At 40.8% G+C, this 27,490-nt stretch overlaps 1 protein-coding gene across 6 annotated transcripts in view; it reads right to left on the bottom strand.

Annotated features, from left to right (window-relative positions):
- The window catches only part of LRRC8B (leucine rich repeat containing 8 VRAC subunit B), a 73,614-nt gene extending 51,099 nt beyond the window's left edge, over positions 1-22,515 (bottom strand). For 4 of the 6 annotated variants that reach the window (XM_057553353.1, XM_057553358.1, XM_007176353.3 and 1 more), the window contains exon 1: positions 22,309-22,511. The gene's annotated coding sequence lies outside the window, so the exon portion shown is untranslated. Of the gene's footprint in view, positions 1-18,871; positions 18,965-22,308 lie in introns of all 6 variants that reach the window. The other 2 variants (XM_057553350.1, XM_007176358.2) reach the window with 2 other exon arrangements.
- Between the last annotated feature and the right edge of the window lie 4,975 nt (positions 22,516-27,490).

Raw genomic sequence — 27,490 nt, 5'->3', positions numbered from 1 at the left:
GAAAACTGGTCAGTGGAGAAGGCTGATGAATGTGGTTTTTAAAACACTGAGTTTGCAGTACCTGTGGGTCATTTAGGTGGTGAGGTCTAGTAGGCAGATGGAAATAAACTGGAGCCCTGGGGAGAGGAGAACATATGTGTTTGTTAGACTGTTTGTTTTTGCTGCTGACCTTGGCCAATGTTGGATTTAAAGGCTTGCACTTGGTAATTTGGAATAGAGAAGTAAATGTAGACTGAGTCCATCTCCTGCATAAAGGAGTTCACTTAACACTTGCCTTTGTGAATATTTCTATTTAAAGATGAGACAATTTAATTTTTTTATGAAGGCAATCAAGTTGACTGAAACATAATGTCTATATGTTATCACACACACACACACACACATACACACACATACACATCTCTTTGTGTGGCTTCTACTTGTCTGCCCAACTGGAGGTAAACAGGACGGGAAGATTTTAAATAACTTCCAGCCTCCCTGTTGTAGGTGCTCACTACCATCCTGATCATGAATGGCCAACTCTCTAACAAAATGTGTAAGGGCATATTTTTCATTGTACTTCAGTGTAAAAAAGCTGCTCTCCCACGCTAATTAAACTTCATTTTGTGCTTTAAACCTACTGGTTGGTTGTAGAAACAGTGAATGTATTTAGCTCATCAACAGAGTTAACAGAAACAGGAAGGAATTTCAGATGTGGTATGTTTTGTATTTTTATAAATATTAATCTTTCCTTTGCTAGCTTTGATAGAACTGGGAAATGTATCCTTGGGGAATCCAATTCTGAAGAATACTTCCTGTTTTGTTCTTCTCTATGTAATTTATCTCTGTTTAATGTACTATATAATTATTTTGTCTATTTTCTGTGTCTACCCACGAGGCAGTAAGCTCTAAGAGCACAGACCTTTTATCTGTAAGGTTCAATGATGTATCCCCAGCTTTTAACTCAGATAGTAGGAGCTCAATAAATAATTGCTGAGTGAATAAATCACAGTCCTGTGATTACTGTACTTCAAGAACTTGACATGTGTTTTTCCTTAGCAATCATGACTCAATCTCCATGTCCCAACTTCATCTTGAACCATGCTTTCTATTTACATACTCCAAAGAAATTCTTTTAGGACCTATATCATGGTGGGATCCTGCAGGGCACTGAAGGTTATTGGTACACAGAAATGAACATGGGGAAAACTGTAGCCAAGTGTCAAAACCTCCCAGGTTCTCCAGGTGATTCCTCTGCGTGGTTCTGTCTTATAATGAAGAGTTATGATTCTTCAACCCTCCTACTCTGACTTCTGGTTTCCTGATCTCAATTCCTGTTTTCAGCATCTGCTTCAAGCTAGACTTCCTTTTGGTATTCTGACCCCAGGTTACCTGAGTTTGACATCTGTTATTTTCATTGCTTGACATTTTGATTTTGTGTGTGTGTCGGGGGGCGGGGGTTAAACCTAGAGAATGGTCTAAGCCTGTATTTCTTACACAGCCTAGAAACTCACATAACTTAAAATTATAAGATATTATAGACTACTTTCCCCTCAAGGTTCTTATTGCCCTTCCTTGTCCCCCTTATAAACCTAATAATTTCCGCACCACTCTGTCTGATGGGCTAATCACCGTGACCACTTGCATTCCTTATTCTACATAAATTTTTTTTCTGGTCAACTACATTTGGTAAGTAGGAATTATTATACAATCAAAGACACGAAGAAAACTACTACCATTCTCCAGATGTATATTACGAATGAAATTTAAAAGGACCTCAAACTTAGAAAAAAAGAGATGTATTCTAAGCTACAAATTTATGCTACAAATTATCCATTTGATGTCTAGATATATACTAGAAAAAATACTGTGCTTCTGCACTCTTTGTGAGAGGTAGTCAGTACACAACCTAGGCTATGTGTTTTAAGTCATTGGATTGGGTCTAATTTAATTCATAGGCCAACAATTCCAAACACATCCATTTTACCAGCAAGGCAATGTTTAGAAAGGCTCTCTTCATCAGCAGAGAAGACAATTCACTTGACAGCACTCCTTTCTTGAGAAATGACTCAAATCAGTTAGACTGAAAATAAATCTAGAGGGCACACAGCTGTCATACAGCCCAAAGTAGTCCTCTGAGCAATAACTTGATTCATTTTTCCCTATCTGTACAACTGGTTCTGCAAACAGGATTGCAATCCAACAATGCATTTTTGCCCCACTGTGAAGAGAGAGCTTTTCAGTGCCCTAGGGAAGGCTGTGTTGGATTCCTTTATACTTACAGGTATGGTCAACTGCACATAGTGATTCCTTGATTTTATTTAATGAGAAACAGACATTTAAGCTCAATGATCTATGTCAACCAGTTACAAATAAGGTCTCTAAAATTAGAGAATAATATTTTATCAATGTTAGCATCAAAGTTTGAGGGACAGACAGGTACCAGACTGTCTCCTGGGTATAGGCAACTTATTTATATTGTAACATTCCTTAATTATTAACTTTTTATTATGGAAAATTTAAAACATACACAAAAGTAGAGAGAGTAGTAGTATAATGAAGCCCATGTGCCCATCACTCTGATACAACAATCATGATACCCACTTCAACTGGATTATTTGAAACAAATTCTAGATATTATATTTTATCTGGCTTATATCAGTATGCATCTCCAAAAGGTAAAGAGTTTAAAAAATATAACCACAATATCATAATCATACCCAACAGTGTGCTGGTAGGTATTTTACAACCAGTTCTCTGGCCAGGGGGGCGGGGAGGGAGGAGGGGGAAGGCCCTGATTTGTAGTCTTTGCCAATTTCCGTGGGTTTGATAAGAAATGCACAGCACACATTCAGCACCTCGACTATGCGGAGACATTAGATATAAATAACCTTAAGAGCACAGATAACAGCAAATTATAGAAAAATTAATAGGAAATGATAAATTTGGGGTGTTACTTTTATTTTAATACTTCAAGTTTGTATAATTTTTTAATGGTTGTGTTTAACAACTGGCTTGCAAAATTCCTGAAAACATAACAATCGTCTCTCGTCAACTCTAGCATACCACTGAATCACATCCAAATAATTAATAATTCCTTAATATTACCAACTATCCAAATTTCTCTCCTATTTTTCCTCAGCAATAGAGAAACATTTTAAGCAGGAAGGAAGAGGGAACTTTGCTTCAGAAAGCTACACCAAAGAGTTAGGCTTTCTAAACGGTTGGGTGCTTCTGTGTGTAACTGTCTGCTGTTAAAGGCTGTTTCCAGGAGGTTAAATTAGGTGCCGTCATGCACATGTGCCTCTATATTACTGGGCAATCAGCAGTGTTTTTACTTCGCTTTTACTGCCCATTCTCAGGCACACGAGAGAGAGAGTTTAAAAAGGAGCAGAGAAGGAACTTGGCAGATGGGAAAATAAGTCCTTTCCAGATAAACAACCATAAAATGATGGAGTGTTCTACAAGAAAGATTCCTAAGATGTGACACCTTCTGTCACACCACCATTGAAACTCAGTTTGTAAAAGCCCTCTTTAAATGTGCCTTCCAGAACTGAATACGGCATGTCAGGTGTGGTGGCATCTAAGAAACCCCCTAAGTGGGTCTGCTGTCATCCTTGACGAGGATGCCAGGCTGAACTGTGACCCCACCTTCAGCTCATAGTCAAGTCAAACTTAAGTCTAGTAAATGAACCAGTGTCTACCAGCGCTCACCCAGACTCCAGAGTGTACATTCATGAACTCCCTCCCACCACCAAATCTGTTTCCAAACTATCTTTCCAACATCATTTCCCACTGTGCCTTTGAACAAACCCTTTATTCCAGATAGGCCAGCCTACCCACTGTCCAAAAATAATACATACTATTTTTATATTTTAAACTTTTTATTATGAAAAATCCCTAATATAAAAGTATAAACAACAGTATAAGGAAGCCCCATGTACCCTTCACTCAGCTTCAACAATTATCAATTCATATCACACCCATGCCCAGGATTATTTTGAAGCAAATCCTGGACATATCATTTCACAATTATTTCAGTACTGCATACATTCTGTCCTGTACGTCTCTGCTCAGATATTTCCCTTCTACCCCCCTCACCTTTCCAAATTCTATCTCATCCTGCCAGGCTCAGCTTGGGTCTCACTTCCTACACTGTTTCCACTGAACTTGTCACTTAGTTATATGTCTCCTTGGGCATCTCTCTTATTGCTGTCCTGTTGTTCTGTACCTCGTAAGCTGTATACTCACAATGTCATTAGCCTGGAAAGCAGGAAACTGCTCTCACTACACAGACAGTGCAATGATAATGCTTAGTAGGAAGAGCAATAAAGAATAACAACCTGGTTTTAGAAAGTTTATTAAAATTTGGTACACCAATTTCACACAGCATATTGACTCAATTGCTTATATGGCAAACGTCTCATGGCATAGAACAGGGTGTGCCCACAAAGTATGACAGGCCAGAAAGGACACTAGACATGAAGCTAAAAGAACTAGTTCTTCTCCTAGTCCTTCTGTTTGTGTGTTATTTTGGGGTATATTGAGTGACTTCTCAAAGTTCACCTGTAAAATAGGAATTAACTGTAGCCATTCTCTCTCTCTCTCTCACTGGACTGTCAGAGTCAAATGCGATTATGTATGTAAAGACGGCCTTGTAATTATAAAGCATGTTGCTGATACACATCATTACCTGTAAATGCAGAAACAGCTGGCCATCTGATTTGATAATAAGAAAAACTATTGCTTTGGATCCTGAATATATGAGAATAAATTTAAGCTCTCAACAGGGAAAATGGGAATGTGAAAGATAGTATAGAGATCAGATGGGATTTAGAACCAACAAAATTAACCCTAGAGGAATTCAAGAGCATACCCAGATTCTAGTTCAAAAACCACTGCCTTATAATTAAAACAGACCAATTAAAGGACCCCTAAAAAGAGACTGCAAAGGAAGCAAGATATACTGTCAGCCATTTAAGAAAAATTCCTGTTACATTACTTAAATGAAAAGGCAAAATTCAACATCTGATGCCCTCCTTCAAATAAAACTGCAGAATTATCCCCCAAAATGGCTATAATTCTGAATTTATTTTCTCCTAGGACATTTTCAAAGTCTTTGACTTCTCAACTTTTCCTTTTGCTTTGTCAAAGAACAATCATTACTATCACTCTGTAAACATTTACCATATTACACTAAACACTACTTAAATTACAATAGAATTGAGGTCTCTCCTTCCTCCCGCAGAAAAGAGGATAGATGGCTTTATCAAAAAAAATGCTGTTCTGCAACTGACACTGCAAGCTGTCACTGGAGTCCTGTGAGAGACAGGTTCAGCCTATTTAAACCATCCATTAGAATATTAATATTATACGTTTTCTTGCAAGTAAATGAAAATTAAAAGGGGTGAGGAAAAGGCTTAAATTTTTTAAAACTCTGGATAATCTAGGCCAATGTAGAAAAAAAGGGTTTTTCAACTTTGGACATTAACAGAATTTAGCAATAGTTGGTAAAAACAACAGCTGCTAAGCCTGGTAAACCCCCATGAGATTATTAGGTCAAAAATCACAGAAATACACAGAGAACATTTCAAAACTCCCAGCACACTGACAACAAAGCACCAAAATGAAATCTCATTAGGAAAGGAAATGTTTTTAGAAAGAACTTTTTTTTTTATAAGACTGCTGCACCATGTGTAACATCTCTGAGAACTTCACTAGAGAGGAAAAACACAGAATCAAGAGTGAACTACAGAATAGTTTCCTTCCTCTGTTCCCTTTCCCCTCTCATCATTCTCCAATGCACACACCAGGCAACTCTCTGCATCCTTACAAATCATTCTCCATTCACACATACACTGATACAGAGATTGAAAAAAAAAAATCATCATTTTTCAAAAATGAGATCATATCGTTAGAATAAACTTTCTCTCGTCTAGATCACTTTAAGATAAGGAAACTACGAGTCACTGATTCAGTCACCTTCATGCAGAACAGGAAAAGAAACAAAGGAGCTCCAAGGCTTCTTACAGATAAAAATGAGAATTTTATGCTATCTAGCTTTATGTGGCTTTTGAGTATTGTTACCCATGCTGATCAATTATCATGAAAGACTTTTCAAAGTTAAAGTCTACATATCTCAAAATATGCATTAAAAATGTGAAGGACCATACTTTTTTTTATTTGTTCATTTGCTGAATAATTCAAGGTTGAATTTCAGAGAATGTGAAGATTGAACAAATTTCAGGCTATAACAAAAACTTAGAGGCTTTTCCAATCTGGTCCTGGGACAGCTATAATTTCTTCTAATTTGTAGTGTTCCTGTACAATCAATAACTATATAAAAGCCTAATTTTCCAGCACTAAGTAAGTTGACTCTAAAAATAACCAGGAAAAAGTCCATTTAAGCCTAGTTAACTGAAACAACAAATTATAAATCATCAAAAGACAAATCAAGTGGAACCTACCCTAATAGTTCTGCCTAGGTAGATAAGACAAAACAAGCCCAGTGTTTTGTGAGGCCCGTATAAGTAGCTGATGTGAGGCTGAAGTAGTCAGGTTCACTCAGTATATTGTAACACTCAGTTGCAGAAGCTAATGCTCACTCACCACAAGATAACCACATGTAAATATTCTACTAAGCCCTTTATATCAATTAACTTATTTATGCTCCCAACAACTCCATGAGGTTATCTCCACTTTACAGATGAGGCAACTGAGACAGAGTTATGGGATTTATCTATGCTTGCACAACCAGTAAACTCATAAGACTAGCAAGAATGTGAATAATCTTCAAAGAGATCTTTGAGGGGAATAAAAAGTAGCTCAGCTCAATAAAATGAATAGCACACTAAACATACATTCATTCATTCATTCACCCCTTCCTTCAGTCATGAGTGTAGTAGGAGAAGTCAGCAAAACGACTAAGGAGAGTGAACTCTTATCCTGACTAACATCTACCTTATTTGGGAGCTAAGCTACACAGTCTCTCAGAACTTCAGCTTAATCGTAAAAATAGAAATAGTTCTACCTGGCCTTTCTCCCTTCACGTAGATGATAACATCAAATGCAATGGATACGCCTTTCGCCCAGGAGGCATCAGAAAACAATTGCCCATGAAGGGGGAAACTCCTGGCGAATACAAGCCCTGCTCCCCCCATAAAACCTACCCAACGTGCCCACAGTTTTCAAGCCTTCTGGGAAACAAGAAACTGTCCTGTGTGGAGTGGTTACCTGCTTTCCACAGACTTCTCCTGTGCAAAAAGAGTCATTATTCTTCCCACAGAACACACACTACTTCTCCCAAGTCTTCTCTCTTTTCTAGTAAGACACTCATGTTTAGAAGCTCTTTTTTTTTTTTCTAAAATTAATCTTCCCAGCATCTTTCTTTTTTTTTAAAATTAATTAATTTATTATTTTTGGCTGTGTTGGGTCTTCGTTTCTGTGCAAGGGCTTTCTCTAGTTGCGGCAAGTGGGGGCCACTCTTCATCGCGGTGCGTGGGCTTCTCACTGTCGCGGCCTCTCTTGTTGCGGAGCACAGGCTCCAGACGCGCAGGCTCAGCAATTGTGGCTCACGGGCCGAGTTGCTCCGCGGCATGTGGGATCTTCCCAGACCAGGGCTCGAACCCGTGTCCCCTGCATTGGCAGGCGGATTCTCAACCACTGCGCCACCAGGGAAGCCCCAGAAGCTGTCTTAATCCATTCGGGCTGCTATCACAAACTCCCATAGACTGGGTGGCTTAATCAACAACATTTATTTCTCACAGTCCTAGAGGCTGAGAGGTCCAATACCAAGGTGCCAGAAGATTCAATGTCTGGTGAGAGCTCACTTGCTGGTTCGCAGAAGGACCTCTTCTCGTTGTGTCCACACATGGTTGGAAGGGCAAGGGAGCTCTCGGAGTCTGTTTCATAAGGGCACTAATCCTATTCTTGAAGGCTCTACCCCCAGGACTTAATTACCTCCCAAAGACACCCCCGCCCCCAGTACCGTCACCTTAAGGGTTAGGTTTTAACATATGAATTTTGCGGGGGACATACTCAGCCTATAGCAAAGCTATGATTTTTAAAGTTGTGCTAATATAAGTACATTCACTGGTAACCTGAAATTTGAGGATTTGGGGGACTCCATAAATAATCAGAAGGAACTTAGTCCCTTCCTTCTATAAAAAACTGAAAAGTTAGAAATTATAGTAAAACTAGTAAAACTTCAGTAAGCATAGTTGGACTTAACGTAATTACCATGGGATGCTTGTGATGAAAGAAAATGAGAATATGTACTCCTCTGACCTCTTCCTCAAGTTTTTTTCATATGAGCCTCCTCTGCTCCATCCCCACTGCCCTACTGGGTCTCCCAACATGATCTCTCACATCGCCAACACATCCTCCACATGACGGCCAGCATCACTTCCCAAAACAAATCTGATGTTACCTTCTGCTTCAAAACCTTCCTTGTGGCTCCTGGGCTCCTCCTGATGAAGCTGAGTGCTGCTTACGGGGTTAAAAATGTATCTCTAAGGCCACCCCAGGCAGAGGCTGAGCCAGAATCAGCACTGGGAGTTCCAACTCCCACTCTAGTCTCCAGTGCTCTCATTCTTCCATTCATGACACAAAGGGGAATAGCTGACTTTGGCAGGGAGGGCTACACTGGGTATATACTTAAAAAACTCAAAGTGTGAGATTGATTCCAAGCATATTTTCACATCAGTGTAAGAGACATTACAGCAGATAAAACTGGCAAAGTACTATTTCATCAGGCAAAAAGAAAGGAGCCACATGGCCAAAGAAACAAGAATTTAGAGCCAAAAAGAACTTCAGGCCCTCATGCCACAATGCAACAGACACACAGAATGTTCACCTTCTTTAGCTCCAAAAATTTGATTCACATCCCATGACTTTACATACTGAAACATTGTGCTAAAAACTATTTTCCCTCTACATAAAACACAAACATAAAACGTAAGTAATGCAAAAGTGTTTTATAAGTGATTATAAAACATAATATTCAATTTTAAAATAAGTGTCTGGAAATTGGAATTGGTTAATTGGAATATTTTATTTAATCTTTGGGTATTTCATTATTGGGTGTCTAAGAACCTGATACTTGAAGATGTAACATATGAAAGAATGAACACACATGTGGGAAGGTTAAAAACTACCTGTGGCCACCTTCTCCCAGATCTTATGGAAAACACTAATTTCCATAACATAGAGAGAATATTTCATTGTAATTCTAAAACAAGCACAAAATAAGTGCACATTGGTTTAACCACTTATTTTTAAAAATTCAATGGATGGGAGCAAATACTGCAAGCTATCAGTAATCAAGACAGATTTTTAGTTAATTTTTTAAAAAAGTCTAATACTGAATAAATACTTTGAAGGGAGGAAAACCTAAGCTGGCAAATCTCCTCTACTGAAAGGTCAAGTTGAACAATACTAACTCAAGCAATGGGATTAACAACTGGTAAACCGTAAAACCAGCCCAAGATTCCTCCCATGTAATACGCTTCAGCAGATTTGTCTTTTGCAGTGGGGTGACTCTGTGGCATGAATTTCTGTACTACATCCCCTCCACAGGCTCCTAGTGCTCTTTGCTCACCTTCATGATTATAGGTAAAGAAGGGTCTGGTGAAGTGTAGAACAATGGGAAAAGTAGGGCCTGAATCAGCTCATAACCCCAGTGCCCCCTCCCAGTTGGGTTGGTCCAGTTCTATCACCAATAAAGAACCACCCATGCCTGAAAAAACCTAGATCCCTTTTTAGCATTGTGAACCATGTTGGAGATGCTTATTATATCTGCTTTGTTCTCTATTTCTACAGTGCCCATCACCATAGCAACAAGGCACACAGATGGAAAAGTAGGCTAGAAATACCTAGAAATGGGGGTGGGGATGGGGAATATGGAAGAAAGGGCCTTTCACTGGTTAAGAGAGAAAAGGCTAGAATTCTTCTATCAACACAACACTACGGGGCACTTCTAATGGAAAAAGTAGGTTTTCTTTGCAACAACAGAAAGCAGCCTAAAAATTCAATAAATATCAGTGCTTGTAGGAGGTAGAGTGGCTAACTTTTGGAGGCTTTAAAGCCAGGTATATTTTATTAGAAAATCTTGTGTGAACGTAAAATAGATAGCTAGTGGGAAGCAACCGCATAGCACAGGGAGATCAGCTCGGTGCTTTGTGACCACCTAGAGGGGTGGGATAGGGAGGGTGGGAGGGAGGGAGATGCAAGAGGGAAGAGATATGGGAACATATGTGTATGTATAACTGATTCACTTTGTTATAAAGCAGAAACTAACACACCATTGTAAAGCAATTATACTCCAATAAAGATGTTACAAAAAAAAGAAAATCTTGTGCGCAAATCAAAACCTTTACACAGCAACCAATTTTGGAAATTACACATTAGTTCCACAGTGTGGATGATTACTACTTGAAATTTTTGGGTATTTTGTTGTACTAAAAGTTGAGACATCTGTTAAGGAAGTGTGGCTGGGAAGATAAGTTGATACAATGAATATTTTCCTGAAAGTGACAAGTTTAGCTTCCAAGTTTTTGTATAAAATGTCCCCAGAGGAAATCACTGGGTGGAGTTGTGAGGGTGACTGTTGTTTCACCCTAGGGAGTCCCTGTCCCCCCGTCAAAACTGGGACAAGGCCTTTCCCACCTCCAGCCCCTCTGCTGTCTGTAAGAACATCTTCACACTCCAAGGTCTCCATTTTGGTTTTTGTTTGTTTTTTCCTTTTCTACTGCCAGCCTGAGTCCTCCTTGTTCATAATTTTCTAGGGTATTTGGAACGCTTGGGATATTATTTATATTGTTACTGGTCAGGAAGTAGAACAAGGAGCCACACTGGCCACATAAGCTACTTGGGGAGGTTTTCTACGTAAATAAAAACGGTGTAGATATTAAACAAACAAGAGATGCTTTATGGACCAAACTGAGAGAGTTTAACACTAGCAACTTAGAGAGTTTAGCAGAAAAAGGAATGGACAACTTTATGGGAATCTTAGGTCCTTGACTCAGCCGCTAACTAGCTGTGACACTGGATGGTTTTTACTTTGCCTTTTTCAACCTTAATGTCTTATCAGTAAAAAGAAAAACTGAGATGGAACAGGGATATGAACTTGAGGTGCTCTAAGGATGATTTCAAGGCATGTTAAAATGTTATGCATATGTGTGTAGTATTCTGGGAAAGACCCTCAAGGATACCTATAATATAAAAAAGGTTAAAGATCGATACTCTGTAAGATCTCTTCCACACAACTCTAGAATACCATGACTTGAATCAACTTACCCAAATAAACTCAAGGCTTTGAGCTCAGACTCAGGTGAGTGTAATACTCAGGTCTTCTCAAAAGTCCTCACCCAAGGGACGCTCTCCCGGACCACGCTGTGTCACCAACCACTACCAGCCGCCAACCACTCTCTAGCCCTGTACCCTGCTTCATTGTTCATCAGAGCACTCAGCACACGATATTATATGTTGGATTTGCTTATCGTCTATCTTCCCTCCTCTAGGATGTACGCTCCATGCTGTTTTCTTCATTGTTGGATTTATTCTCAGTGCCTGGCAAATATTAAGTGCTCAAAAAGTACTGAATAAATTTTTTCTTAATCCATAAAATGAAGCATGGCAGACCCAAAATTCAAATACAGTTTTTTTCTTTTTAAAAAATCTGGGGGCCTGCTAAGAGCAATGTACTCTACTAAGCATTTTGTGAGCATATCTGTCTTACCTAATCTTCGTATGATCACATTAAGGCAAGCTTTTCAATTTTTAGAGCCTTCTATAAAATAACACATCTGGGAAAAGGAGGCAGGCAATATACTGTAGAAAAAGTTGTTTCATCAGGTACCAGATCTACAGCTAACTTGTAGAGTCTGCTGAGACAAGCCACAATCCCCTTATAAACTCAGTATCCACATTTGTATCCTGGGAATAACACTTGCCCCATCTCCCACAGGTCATCAGGAGAATAAATGTGCATATAAATGCTTCAGTATGTGAGAAGTGATGTACAAATGTATAATAGAGTAAGTAATGTGGTGGGGGGTCCCTGTAAAGTGTTTCAGGAGAGATTTGCTGCAAGCTGCTGGGAGAAGGCAAGAGCACAGGGGACATCTGTACAGTGCCCTTACATACAGGGTGTCAAGAGCATCCAGGATCCAGGAGGACCCAATAAAGACTTACTAATCAATGGGAATGACAACCAGGCTCAACTCCTCTCCCTTCAGAATGCATTACTCTGTAAAGAAAAAAATGTCCCAAACCTAGCCTGGGACCAAACCTTTTTGCATGTAATTCACAATCTCCTCTTGGAAAGAAATTAGCATTCCTGATAAAACACTGCAGAAAACTTTTTTTCAATGGGATTAAGACTTGTCCTTAGAAATCAGTCACTCACTGACCTAGGTGACTGTCAGTCAAGCACCTGGTGATCCTTACCAACATTCTATTTGTATATAGTCTAACAATGTGTATAAAAAATTATGTATTATTTCTAAATATTCTAGGAGAGTTTGAGTGTACATTCCTAAAATGGATAATGGTGATTCTATCACTTTGGTATCAAATTAGCTTCCATCAAGTCTTTTTAAAAGAGTGATAAGCTCTAACCATGTTCTTTCCCTTTTGAATGTTCTTGTCCACCAGGAAGAAATCTTTAAATTGGCCTATTGGGGCCTTTCTCCTTAGAGTTGATAGCGAATTTGACTGAAAAGTTTTCTTTAGCACCCAAACCAGTTGATCTTCAAAGTGGGGTAAGGGGTGTGGGGGCTTTTTGTTTTTGGAAGGAGGAGTACTCTGGTAGAATCTACTTCCAGATCACCAATTAACCCTCGTCTAAAAGTATGTGCTTCAGAACACCCCATGTCCAGCTGGTTCCTTCTGGCCATCTCCCTTTCTTCCCTTTTCACAGTCATCCTCTCCCCACGTTCCACAAGAAAGGTAAAAACATCTCATTTCTCAGGAGTCTGCTTATGGTGCATTGTCTTGGGGAGTAAAAATCTCCAGGGCTCCAAGCTGAGGGTCATTTGAAATACCTGTAGGGTTATAGATGTTAAGAAAGTGATTGACTTTCAAGACTGAGAAATCCTTTTGGGAGTTGGGGAAAGTATCCATTTCTTTGCTTCAAACAACACTGGAGGGAGACCAAATCAAGCTGTTAGACAACAGAACATGGAAAATTATTTTTGTGATCAATCACTAGGTAACTTTTGTCATACACCTCAGGAGTTTAAAAAATAGAGTGGAATTTTACTGCCTTCATTCCCATACACTTATTTATGTGGTAAGGTGTCTTAAACATTTACATTTAAAAAGAAGCCTTGATTATGAAGCCTATCTTATTTTAGCAATAGGTTTTACTTATGCATAAATAAACTCTTTTTAAGCCCCAGGCATCTCACTGAGAAGTTATTTTCCATAAAATTTTACCTATGCTTGATAATTATTCATCAAAATTCTAATATACTTGTTCTGGTCAACGGTATATTAGTCAAAATCATAAAAACTCAATCCAAATGAAATTCTGTTTAACATTTAGAGGCTTATTGTCACAAGAACTTAAAAAAATATAGTGTGTATATATGTGCGTCACAAGAGTATGATAAGGTAATCAATGAAAGATTTTCAAACATAAGACTGTTAAATGGGGATTAGGTTATATAGAAGAAGAATGAAATGAGTTCCACAAGGGAAACAACTATGTAAAAATTCCCAGCTTGTCTAGACCAGCTTGTTTGTATGTTTTTTAAATGGATGACATGGTAGATATGAAATCACTGTGGTATTTAATTTAGCTTCCACTGGGTACATTAAAAAGAGTGTTTTTTTAAATCAATATTTATAATATCAGAAGTGCCATTTTTTACAACTATAAAAAAATTTAGATATTAACTTTTAAAATGTATGAGGAGAGGACATAGTGTTTCAAAATCCTTTTAGGGGGTACTGGACAAAAAACATTACCAGACACTTTATTCTAAACTGCCTGTAAGGACTTCCCTGGTGGTCCAGCAGTTAAGACTCCACGCTCCCAATGCAGGGGGCCCAGATTCAATCTCTGGTCAGGGAACTAGAGCCCGCATGTCACAACTAAGACCCCACGCAGCCAGATTTAAAAAAAAAAAAAAAAAAAGTTGCTTCTATCTTGCTGTACTCTGTGCCCAAGTTTAGTCTCCAAAGCCTGGAATTGAAAGCACCTTTGGAGATCCTAAACTGTCTGTAAGCCAAGAACCTGTGCTGACCATCTAAAATTTTGACTTCTAATAGAAAGAGCCAGAATTATTTCAGTAAAGTCCAAAAGCTGAGTCAAGCATCCCTTGCAAATGGTCAAATCCAGAACTCTAAACACAGTAAACGTTCAGTAAACACTAGCTCATTAACAAAATATTTTGGTCATTCAACTGATATCTATTAACAGCATATATACAATAACTCTTCTTCCTACTTCTAACCTTCAAGGAAATCTTTCAAATTTCCAAATACCAGTCAAAAGTACATTATTGAAACAAAGCCCTGGACTAGATAATAAGTATACTGAATTTTATTGCCTAATTCTTTCCCACATATCAGTTTACATGCCAAGTATAATGCCTGGCTCTGGAAGCTCACTCGGGAGATGAACAAAATAATCTTTATCATGAAGGAGCACCTAGGAGGAGGCAGAGGCATTCTCTGGCAGAGGGAATATAACAGATGCACAAGCATCAGAGGCAACACAGGGAAGGGATTCAGGAGCTCTTACGAGTGGTAGGCAGAGGGAAGGGTCTGGAATGGTCTTTCACAAATAGGTATGCTTGAACTGACTCTTGAAAAGATGGGCAGGTGTTTGACAAGGGGATATGAACACAGATAGAGAAAAGGAAAAAAAAAAAAGCCATGGAGTGAAGGCATCTGGCTACCTTGTACCTTCCTCCCTGCACTGCAGACAGTTTAGGATGGCTGGTGCATGGGGGTGTGACTGTGCATGCTGTGTCCACGGTGCACGCGTTGGTGATTCAGAAATGACGGAAGGTGAGTGGGGGGCAGTGAGAGGTGAAGCTGGAGCGCTGTAGAAGCAGACGGAAGAAGACTGTATTATATGGCTCTCCAAGGCATTTGGAATCGATCCTTTGGCAAAGCAAGTCATTAAAGGATTATCAAACCAGGTAGTCGTGGTATGAAATTTGCCTTTCACAATGATTATTTTCCTGTTGTGTGGACAACCAATTTGGTGGGGGGAAGATAGGAAAGACTACAAACTGAACTACCATTTGGAGGCAATTAGCAGCAGTCCTGGAAAAGACTCGCGGCAGTCAAGAGACTGTAAAGGAAGGGCACTGATGGGAGGTACCTTAAGGCTGTGGCCTCTGGACAAACTGGTCACCATCATTTAAGGAGCAGTTAAGGGGGGAACAAAGCAAAGAGAAGCCCAGAATGAGTCCTACACATTTTAGGGTTATGTGATTGGGTAAATGGTATCGCTATTTGCAAAAATATGGACTCTAAAGATGATTAGCAAATTTTGGTGGGGGAAGTAGTATCTTTGGGACACTAACTCCAGGCCCTTACTGTTCCATCAGGCAGGCAGCACAGGTGATATCATCCCTATTTTAAGTTCAAAGGGGTAATTTTTGCCCAAAATCACATGTAGCAGTTTGGGGAGCCCACTACATACCAGGCTTAAGGGCAGATATACAAGGGAGACAAGATCCATGCTTTCACATAACTTATATCGTGGTGTGGGCGGGGAGGGAAACAGAAGATCAACAAGCCAGCAAACAATAAACCAAAGCCTGAAAGACTATGACTGGAGAAAGGCAAGGGTACTTCATCTGAGGTGATCCAGGGAAACAATATCTGAGGTCGCTGGAGCTGACCTTCCATTGAGAAGGAAGCAGCTGTGCAGATTCATAAGAGAAGAGCGGTCCAGGCAGAGAGCAGCAGCTGAGAAGCCCCGGAGGGAGGAATTCCAAATACCGGGCAAGTGGTGAGCCAGAGGAAGCCCCAGCTCCAAAGGCACTCCTGCGAGGGTGGAGGTGAAAGCCTTGCGCCCCCTCAGGGCAGTGCTAGCAGAGCATAAATACTCTGGGAACCTGCCCACCAAGCACAGCATTGTGCATCTAGAAACTGCACCATGACTCACACTTTTCGAAGACAAGTCATGGCTCAGTTGCCTATTTCGGCATTGAAATAGGGCCAGGAACAAACTCACTTAGTTTTGCCTGGAGAGATGAACTTTAAAATCTTCAGATGAACAGAATTCATCTTAAATTCATCTGCTCAGAGCAAGAAACAACCTGCAGTCCAATGGCAGGCGGCTCTGCCCCCAAGGCTCCGTCATGTCCTCACATGTTACACGGGAGCTGAGCCTCCCAGCCACCCTCCAAGGCCCTCAAAGGGACTAGAGAGGCAACATTTTCCCCAAAGGATGCCTCATTAGCTCAGCTGGACAGCATAAGGAGAAATGGTACCCCACTGCCAAGGTGCCAAGCTGGGTCCTGTCAATGAGAGCCTGAAAGCCTTGGGGAGATTGGATGTTGGGCTGCCTGCTGGCTCCGAGATGCACCACCCCAAGCACGGCAGTCCAGCCAGCTCTCTGGAACCCACTGCCTACGCCTCCCCTCCTGTGGTCATCTTCCACTGCTGCTTTGTGGCCTACCTATTCTGCCAACATTCCTTCATGTGCCCCCATTCAGCCAAATGGCTTCAAATTCCCCTCGCTAAGGGTGATGCAGATCAACCCTCTGACCCTCTCTGGAAAGATCCTGCTTTACAGCCAATTTTCTCAGATGCATCTGCTTGGTGTATCCAAAAGAAAAACGCAGCTGAATGTAAAGTTTGTCAATATAGCATGAATAAACTATAAAAGAATTAAATTGTTCCTGAATTAGGTGACCCCTTTCAGAGCATCACATGGAGAAGTTATATATTATGAACACTTAACAGATGACTCCAAACATTACGGCTTCTTCGGAATGGCGCTGGAAACCTGTGGCACACTCTGACCCCTGCTTAAGGCAGGCTCATCTCGTGTCCAAGCTCATTCCAAGCCACGCTTCCACGACATCTCTTTGCTCCCACTCCCTGGCCAATTTTTTGTTCCTAAAGTCACCATACAACCTCCAACCATAAGAACGCTTGCACATACTTTCACAGCACCTGTACGTCTCCTTCCCAGTAACGTTGGTAGTAGCAATTTTTCATGTATTTGCAGTGATTGATTCTCCTGTCTCCCCCAGTAACCTGTAACCTCCATGGTGGTATGGACCACGTGCATTTTTATTTACTGTTGTGCCCCTAGAACCCAGCACAGTGTCTGGCACACAGTAGGTGCTTAACAAAGAGCTGCTGAAAAAAAATACTATGAAATATACTCATTGGTGGAATGTTTCTGCTTCTGAGAGTGGATGTGGCAAAAACTCATTCAAATCAAGGCTGGAAAAGGTTAAGGCTGAGCTATTCTGGTTTTTATAAAATATATATATACACATACAGGAAAGACTTTGCTAGGTTTAAACTGATCTTGGGGACAATTCTCAAAAAGTCTGACTAACAATTTAACAACACTCATTTGGATATGTATGGAGGTGACCAATGTTAAAACTTTTTTTTAATGGAATAAGAGTTCATTTTCAAAAAGGTTCATCTAGATTAGGCCAAATTAAAAAAGAAAAGCTACCACTTACTTCATCAGGCACAGTTTATTAGGTACTCTACATACATTTTTTTCATTTACTCCTCATATCTGAATCTTACCCCCAGGTTACAGATTAGGAGATTGAGGATGCGAGAGGCATACTGAGTAAGTGGGAGAGCCAGGATTCATATCTAGATCTATTTGATTCCAAGAGCTATATCTTAAATCTAAGCCACACTATAAGCTAAGAAATAGGTGTGACATTGAGTAATAATGCATTGCTCCCTCCAATGATAAGGTACAAGACTACAGTCTAGTACCATCAATTGGGGCCAGTATTTAAAATAGGATTTGGATGCCAATGATGTGGTAGCAGAGAAATGAGACAATTCGTGAAAAAGGAATAAGGAGGATTATGAACTAACATTTACTGAAAGCTTGTTTTATGCCAGATACTGGATACTGGATTAGATGCTTTCATGTTAAGATTTCTTTTAATCCTAAGAATCCTGTGAGATGGATAACAATAGTCAAGAAAAAAAAGGTGTAGAATAACAGTGGTGTTCGACTACTCCAACGGTGGTGTTCGACTACTCCAATCTTACCAAGGATGCGAAAATCCCACGTTTTAGCTGGGCATAAGGTTGTCTACAGTAAGGACAATATTCCCCAGTCTCTATTCCAGCTAGATAAGGCCATATTGCTAAAGTCTTGTCAATGAGATATAACAAGAAATGTAAGACAGCCTCCAGGAAATTTCCTTAAGAGACCCTGGGCTCTTGCTTTTTCCCATCTTCTTCCGTTCCGTTCGTCCTCCCTTCTACACTTGGAACCTGGATGTGATGGCTGAAGTTCCACTTAGGACCATGAGATTGAGGGCCTAATTTGATGTTTGGTAGTTCTAAAAGGTGGAACCAGCCTAGGTCTCAGAGGATTTGTAAAATCATAATACCAGCTCTGGATTGTCTCTCTATAAGCTTTTTTTTTTTTAATGTGAAAGAGAAACAAACATCACTTTGTTTAAGCAATTTTTCTTTGAGGTCTCTGTAACTGACAGCTAATCTTAACTAATCCAGCAACTCATCCAAAGTGATAGTGTAGGGTTCAAACCCAGGCTCATCAGTCTGCACAGTTCACGCTCTTAGGCAGAAGCCTGAAGAACTCCTGATTATAATCTGCAATAGATTTGAGGGGGAAGTGTAAAAATGCTGAAAAATATTTGAAAAAAGAAAAGAAGGAAGGTTTGAATATGCTTTCAAATCTGCATACCTGAGACAATCAAAGGGAATGTGCTACTTGACAGTAAAAAATTCAGTCTCCATCAGAGATGGGCAGAGGAAGATCTCAGTCACCTGCATGGAGCTGGAAAGAGAAGAGAAGTAGAAGCTGTGTAGCTGATAATGTCTCTGAAAGATGCTGTTGAGGGAGGAGTGGGCATTGTAGAATAGAGCCCTGAAAATGGCCACAGGATGAAACAAACAACAAAGAATTACAAGGAATCCTGAAATTGAAGAAGCAGGCGATGAAGTTCAAAGATACACAGTCTGGAAAGAAACAAGCAGAATCATATGACCCATATCAAGCAGAATCACATGACCCGTATCAAGACCAAAAAGGCAAAAGTAAAGGTCAAGGTTGAAGCTCTGACACTCATTTTTATTCATTTCCTTTACATGGATTCACAACAGCATTGCAGAAGTGAATTTAAATTGTGTTGCAATTGAGTAGAATCCTAAATAAGAGGAAGTCATAGAACAGGGAGTTTATTATTACCCTTTGTTCAATTTCTAAATGAACAGCACTGAAAAGAACTTAGCAGAGAGATACAGTGATTGGAGTTAGGCCTAATTTTATTTAAGATCAATCTTAATGATCCAGAAAAGGAAAAATAAGTTGTTATGTCTGCCAAAGACATTATTTTAAACACGAGAAAAAAACCTAAGTCATAATAAAGGTGTGTAGGAAGTTTAGAAAATATAGATAGGAAATAAAATGCAAGTGGGCGATAGCAATAAAAGAAAAGGCAGCAATATGAAAACAGACATGACAGAAATTAGAATGTATTTTACAATTGGTTAAAGAAATTCTATACTATAATTGGGCCTCCCAAATTCCTATGAGTGGTCGTAGGTCTGTACTGTTTGCAGAGTAAGCAATACTCCCTGCGTCAAGAAAGCAGCGAGGGACATGCTATATAGGAGGCAATGAAAACCATGCCACCGAGTCTGGAGCAACACAACAGATTCAGCATACATTTGTTTCTGATAATATCAGTGTAAGCTAGAAGGATGCTGGAAAGAGAAGCAAAAATGAAATTTGGAAATTCAACTTGAGAAACACTAAATGAACATCAGATATTAAATAGGCTATTTTTTATGGGCAGTAAAAAATCAAAAAGGAACATAAAAATACTTGGATACCATCAAAAAGGATTTTAAAATTACAAAAACTTTTTTATAAATAAAAATTTTGGCTCAAGCAAGAATCTTCTACATATTATTTCCAACCTTCAACTCCAGAAAACAAAAAAAAAATCAATTTCAAACCACTGCAGGAAAATACCCACACAGCCTAAAAAAATGTGGAGGGATAACAGAATATTATTCAGTACTAAAAAGAAAAATTATCAAGCCATGAAAAGACATGGAGGAAACTTAAATGCATAATACTAAGTGCAAGAAGCCAATGTGAAAAGGCTACAGACTGATTCCAACTGTAAGACATTTTGGAAAAGGGAAACCTGTGGACACAGTGAAAATATCAGTGGTTGCCAGGGGTTGGGGGGGCAGGAGGGATGAATAGGAAGATCACAGAGGAGTTTTAGGGCAGTGATAATATGATATAATATCATACTCTGATGATATTATAATGGTGGATACATGTTGTTATATATTTGGCCAAACCCATAGAATGTACGACACCAAGAGTGAACCCTAATCTAAACTATGGTCTTTGGGTGATAATGATGTCTCAATGTAGGTTTATCTATTGTATCAAGTGTACTGACTCTGGTGGGGGATGTTGATAATGGGGGAGGCTATGCATGAATGGGAGCAGGGGGTACATGGGAACTCTCTGCAGTTACTCTCAATTTTGCTATGGACCTAAAACTGCTCTAAAAAATAAATTCTATTTAAAAAAAACAAACAAAACTTGAAAGACCTGGTACCCTTTTCCAGTGATATTGATTAGGGCCCTTTTCATTTTAATTAACGTTGGTGCTTTCATTCTGAGGATTCGGAGGAATGAAACAGCAATGGGGAGGAGAGTGGTCTTTAAAACGCAAATCTTAACTAGTCAAATGAAATCACTCCCAATGTGAGAATCTTCCTGTTAGGCTGGACATGTTGGAACACTTTTCCAATTTAAGAAAAAAAGAACGTTTCAAAGAATAGTAAATTTAATTCTAACATGTAGTAGATGGATAGTAGGTATCATGACTCAACTGTACACTCAGCAACAACACGGTCTCCCTCATTACCTGAGCTAAGAGTAACGTCTGACATGTTAGGGGCCCACTCACTTGTGGGATTGGCTGTCATTTTATATTCCTTCAAGGGTGAAGCTGTTGACTAGGGAAGCCAGGGGCAAAAGAAAGTCACCTTGGCACTCACAAATCAAAGAGCATTTTCGGTTCTCAGGAGGTGGAACCTCGGCACGCGGAGGGTACTGGAATTTTTAAACAATTATACTGCAGTTTGATTGCTTCTGTGTACTACAACCTGACCCTTAGGTTTTAGGAGACCTAACAGTCTGATAAAGACACATACCATTTCATTTCCTCTTAGAAAGCAGTGTACACTTTGCCTATTTTAAGTTGGTTAACTATTTGCAATTTAAAATCTTCATACCGATATCTTTTTACGGACTTAAAAAAAAAGTTTTTGGCAAGGCGAATTTATTCAAGGAACTTCACGGGCAGGTTTTCGTTTTTAAATCAGGTTTATCCTTTTTTCTGGGGAGGTGGGAAGGGGGCTGCTGAGAGGGAGTCTTTCTGGCCACAAAGAAGTCTTCCACAAATGTCATCTGACTAAAGGCAACCTATGGACTTTGGGAAGTCAGGTGAGGACACAGAGTGACGAGCCAACACCCAGCCTCCCCCCCTTCTGACCTCTCAGCACCTGCTCAACGGTTTCCCAGTAAGGGGAAACTCTTAGCTTCTCTCTCGAAATGGGTATAGGTTGCTCCCTTCTCCCTCAAACAAACGAATGCCAACACCACCATTAAATTGCAGGCGAACAATTGTAGATTTCCCACGAGTAGAAAATGTTTGCCAACAAACAGCGCCAGGGCAAGGGGCAAAGGAGAGCGACCCAAGGGCGGACGCCCTCCGGAGAGATCTGCGCATCTAGGGAGGGCGAGAACCCGGTTCCCGCACCACCCCGAGGACTCACACTCAGGTGCGGCGCCGTGACTGCTGGGGGAGACATGCGACCGCCTCGTCGCGGCGCCCACTCCTCCTGCCCCGAATGATCCCAGCACCCAGAAGTCCCTCGGGGGTATCATTCCCCCTCTCCTAGAGACGAGGGAGTGGCAAAACCGCGCCTCATCTCTCTAGCCCAGCCACCTGCCCGCAGGCCCGGCTCGCAGGTGAGGCGCGGACAGGTAACCGCACCTGCTGCGTCCCCTCACCCGGTCCTCCGCCCCCACCAACTGGGTCGGCTCGGCTCCTCCTCGGTGACCAGGGGCGTCCCGCCCCGACCTACCTGCGTGCCTCCGGCCCCGGGATCCGGCGCTCCTCGCGGGGTGCGCCCCGCGCCGCTCCGGGCGCGCCGGCGGCGGCCCCGCGCCCGCACTTCCTTGCTGCCGGCTGCTGCGGGCTCAGCGGGAAGCCCCAGCGCTGCCAGGCTCACCGCCTCCAACCGGCTCCATTGTGACGCGGCGCGTTCCGCCGGCCAATCGGGGCGCGGCGGCGCGAACCGCTGACTAAGTTCGCGGGGGGAGGAAGAGGGGACTGGGCGGAGGCAGGAGGTGGGGGCGTTGGCCGCGCGGCGGCGGTGGCGGCGGAGGAGAAGGAGGAAGGGGAGAAACGGGTAGCAGCTGCTTCGGTAGTTGCTCCTGCTGTTAAATTTGCAGCAGCCTCGGCCCGAGTGTTTGCCCAGCTTAGGGACTGCGGGGGCCTGTGACTCACCCCTTGCTGATGGAAACAAAGCGCGGCTGCCATCACCGGGGAGCGCGCCATGTGGCCGCCCGGCCCGCTCGGCACAGCCTCGGGTGCGCAGGCAGCAGTGCACAGCTCACGTCTCGCTGGGGCTAGAAAAGTGGGGGGCTCTTTTCAAGAGACGGCAGAGGGGCTTAGGGCTATCCAGGTGCACATGCAAGGGACTTTGGAAGTACAATATTTATGTGTCGGACCACTGCCTTCTCATATGTGCACCCCGAGTAACTTGTTATTTACATAACGTGTTTTGAACCTGAAGGGAAGGCTCGGGTGGAGCTTGCGGGAAATCCCTTTACCTTTCCTTATACTGCGTACTTAGGATGCAGGGCCGAGCCCCTGTGTGGCAGTTTACAGTTTTACCAAACTAAGCGGCTTAAGATTCTGGGCCTCCAATAGCATCCGTCTCTCTCACATGTCGTTATCCTCAGGATTGGGAGGGAACAACGCGGTAGAGGAGTCTCGCTTTACTCATAACTAGGCTTTTACTGCTAAGAAACTGCCGGTCTACCCTATCTACTGACCCGCTCTTTTCCCTCTACAGTTAAGTGGGAAAAGTTACAATGTGCCTTACAGAACAAACAAAAAATCCAAACCCAGGAGTTCGGGGGACAAAATTTTTATCATCCCCATTCACCCCCTACTCTCATCCTCACCCCAGATTTAAGACAGTCTTTTTGCAGACTATCATCCTCAACACTGCGATTCAATTAGGCAACATTTATATCTTTGAGTTGCTATGGCAATCACATTACCATTAAAAAAAAATGTGCGGGAACCTCCGAAAGGAATAAAGTAAAGACTATAAAAGACTCAGCATCTGGAGCATATCTGATCGTTTTGTATAAATGGGAGTAAAGAAAATGGAACAACTGAGTTATATGAGACCAAGTGGTGTCAGACAGAGACTGCTGAGATTAGGACTACAATTTAAATTACCCCAAAAGGGAATAAGAGGGTTGTCTTTGTGACACGGCTCTATTCTCTCCTTGTCCACTCCATTCTGGGTTGGCAGCTGTCTTGGAGGAAAGGCTGAAAGGGCATTCCTTCATTTAGTCATTGATAGAGTTTTTATCGAACTTATGAGGGTGAGACACTGTGTATGTACAGATCTGTTAAGCTAATTTAGATTGGAATTTGGTCCTCAAACTGCTTACAACTTGGAGAGGAAGATAAAAAGTATTCAGAAATAAATATGAAACGAGGAAAAAAGTGAGTGCTATGAGAAATACTGATTGACTGTAAAGTCATGGCATTAAAATTTTTAAATGTCTAATTTTCCATATGTGTCTTTGAATGTTTGGAAAGGCATATTGTCTCCCCTTCCAAAACCGCGAACAGAGAATCCATTCTTCTATCACAGCAATATCACTACTTGTGTGACTTGGAGTAGTAACTTAACCTCCTTGGGACTCAGCCTCTTCATCTATAAAATAAGAGGTTAAAAACTAGATGATCTGTTAAGATTCCAATTCCAATGAGGGTATGAATAAAAAAGTGACTCCCATGCTTGGTAACCCAAGTCACCATTAGCAGGAAGTTAAAGTGCTCAAGTTCATTAAAACTGTATTAGCTCTGGGTTCATCTCAGCTATGTGGCTTATGAATGTATTTATTCCAATTCTCATTAACAAAATCACCCTCCATGGTGACAACATTTATTACTGACATTGAAGAAATTGGGCTTCTGAATTTGTGATATATTGCTTCTGGGAGTCCTCCTCTGAAACTGTAGCATCAAACAGATGTTTCTCTCGTTTCTTCTTCCTTCTGTTTCACTTCATATAAGCTCCTGCTTATATCACAGGAGAAAAATGAATGACCCCAAATGCTGTTCTCATAGAACTTTAATACTCTGCACATGATTCAAGCTCATAAAGAAGAGTATTCAGTAGTAACTAGAAATTATTGGCCCTGGGTAGGCCTTATAATGAGAAATAAAAATACTGTTTGACTTTTTATGCCTGTGCCCAGTTTTTCTACTACACTGTAATCTCTTTGAAAACAGGATGGGTGGAGTCTTGAAATATGCTCAGTCCTTAGAGGAGTATCTGAAATTCTCTAAGGGACTCTGATCAATTATTTTGATCAGAGAAAGTCAATTATTCTGATCAAAGGAAATTCTAAAAGACTCAGTCACTATTTCCACAGCCAAATTCGTTGAAGTCTAAAATAGTGTTTAAGTCCCATCATAGATATTAAGCACTTATTATGTCACCATCAGTATGCTAGACATCGTGGACAATACCAAAAAAGCATCAAACTTGGTCCCTGAGCTCAGCAGCTCATAAGATAGATGAACACATAGAAAACAATCAAGTGCTACTTATGCGCCAATGAAGAGAGGGATCAGTGCACATGGTAACAGACAAAGTCTCATGAAGAAAGGGAAACTTTTAAGTATTGAAAGAGAAGCAAAATTTAGAAAGACTAAATCCTATACCTTTGTCTTATCTACCCCAAATATTGTCTTAAAATGACCAATCAGGGCTCAGTCAATCTCTTTCTGGTAAGCCGAGACTGTCTAGAAGAAGCAGAAGTAGAAATACTTTATTTTCTACAACATCCCATTGAGTAGAATAGCTAGTGGTAGGTTGCTCACATTCATATGAAACAGAGGATGACTATGGACAGCACATGTCGCTGGTTCCTCTGTCGGATGACACAAATAATAGAAATAAAAGGATCACTGCAATTTGGTCATCTGGTTGTTGAACTGCATGACCCACATGAAGTAATCAACTAACTCCTGGGTTTGGCAGGTCCCTTTTGAGCTGATTCCCTGAAAAAAAAATAATCTGAGTGAGTGACATCAGCATTAAGCTATGCTCCATGCGGCTGCCTTGATAAGAGTTCTGTTTTCTCTTTGTCTTGAGAATTTTTATGATTAATGGAAGGCAGAATATGATCCAGTATTAACAGTTCTTTTCTAATTCTAAAATTATTTCTGATAATGAAAAATCCTCTATTTCTTTAAATTAATTAAACATTGAATGTCTGCAGTGTATAAAAGAAAGCACTGGACATCTGACAGAGGTGAGGGAGAATACCAAGATAAATATAATAATTCCTTTCCTTAAAGATATGTACTCTAGTGGAGAAGGTTTATCCAGATAGCATATAGCATCTTAAAGGGGCGGTGAGGTTGGTGGGCTATGTAGGGTTGGAGGAGAATCATATGAACTTGGGTCTGAAGAAGTTTGGCTAGCTTTAAGGTTCTAAATTGAAATACTGCTTTTAACTATTGTCTGAGCATTATGGTTCAAGTTTGTTAGTTCTACCAAGACATCAAATCAGAAGAAAAGAACAAGAGCAAGAAGGCATGGTTTTGCATTCTCAGAACGTTTTCCAGAATCCTCCTGGTTCAGCTGTGTATGACTGAGCATATTGTCACTGATAAAGAATTTTTATTTATTTTTGACCAAACACTTCACCATGTTTTCCTGAACTTTTCAATCTCCTGGTTGTAGAGGTTTAACATGAGCTTGCCTTGGGCCTGGGGAAAATTCTGAGAATGAGCTCAGTAGTGAGAATTCCAAAGATAGGATGAGTAGGACATTGCACATGTTTTTGGAATAAGGTAGCTTGACTAGAAACTAATTGCGCAGGGCCGGCTGTGCACTTCTGTGTGAGTTGATCCTTTATCATGGTCCCAGTATGGAATATTCATGACTAGTTACTCTGTGTTCTCACTACCCACTGTGCTGATTGCCCCCTCTGCCTTAAGTATACACTGCCCTTTCCTTATGAGGCAGGGGCTAGGAAGATGACTTTCCAGCCTCTTCTCCAAAGCAAAAACAAGAATTCCTGCAGCAGGATGCCCAACATTCCCAGTTGATCTGTCTTCTGGGAAGATGCCCAAATATTTCTTTGGAAGTTTCCTACACATCCCATTTAAAGACTATATACTGTCATCTGGGTCACATATTGGAATCCACCACAGAGCAGCCAGCCAATTATTGAATCTTGTCCCTTTCCCATCCATAAAAAGAAGACTTCTAAGAAAATATTCGCAAGTGAAGCCAGACTGAAAGCTTAGAATTAAAGCAGAGCTGGTGCCCCTCAGCTCCTGCAAAGTGGTCTAAAAAAAGCCCGGAGGAGTTCTGCTAGTGGCTGAGACAGTGCTTGCTGAGATCCCTGTGAGGATTCAATCTGTGTTCCCTAAACCATGTTGAAACCTGGTCAAAAAGTTTCCTGGTACTGTAAAAGCAGCTGGAATCTGAGGGTCCCCAAGTCCAACACCAGCCAGACAACGACTCTCCCCACCAACTCCCACCCTTTTTTTCTCAACAGCTGTCTGTGTATGTGCTTCTGTGTGTCTGTGCTTCTTGACCTAATATAAGGCCATCTGTTAATTATAATACACATCGAACACTAGCCTTCAATTCTCATATAAAATGATTCTGTAAGAGTAGGAGCTAATAAATATATATCTGTGGTTTGTTAAGAATTTAAAAAAATCAAAATAAATTGTAAAAGAACAAGATTCAGAGCATTTTAGAGATGGAGGAGAAAGAGATATATGCCAGAAAGAACACAGAACCTGGTGTCTTGGGTTCTATTGGTGGCTCTTCTGGCCATGAGGCCTAGGGCAAGCCACTAACAGTCTAGGCAGGAGTTTCTAATTTCCAATGTGTTTAATATATCTATCCTGGACTGTATAAGAAAAGAAGATAAGTATAGTTCATGTTTCAGATATCTCAGATTTCATTTCATTTTAATCATTTACCA

This window comes from Balaenoptera acutorostrata, chromosome 1 (assembly GCF_949987535.1).
Source record: "Balaenoptera acutorostrata chromosome 1, mBalAcu1.1, whole genome shotgun sequence".
Taxonomy (NCBI): domain Eukaryota; kingdom Metazoa; phylum Chordata; class Mammalia; order Artiodactyla; family Balaenopteridae; genus Balaenoptera; species Balaenoptera acutorostrata.
The sequence above is the reverse complement of the archived record's forward strand: the minus strand, read 5'-3'. Positions and strand labels throughout refer to the sequence as shown.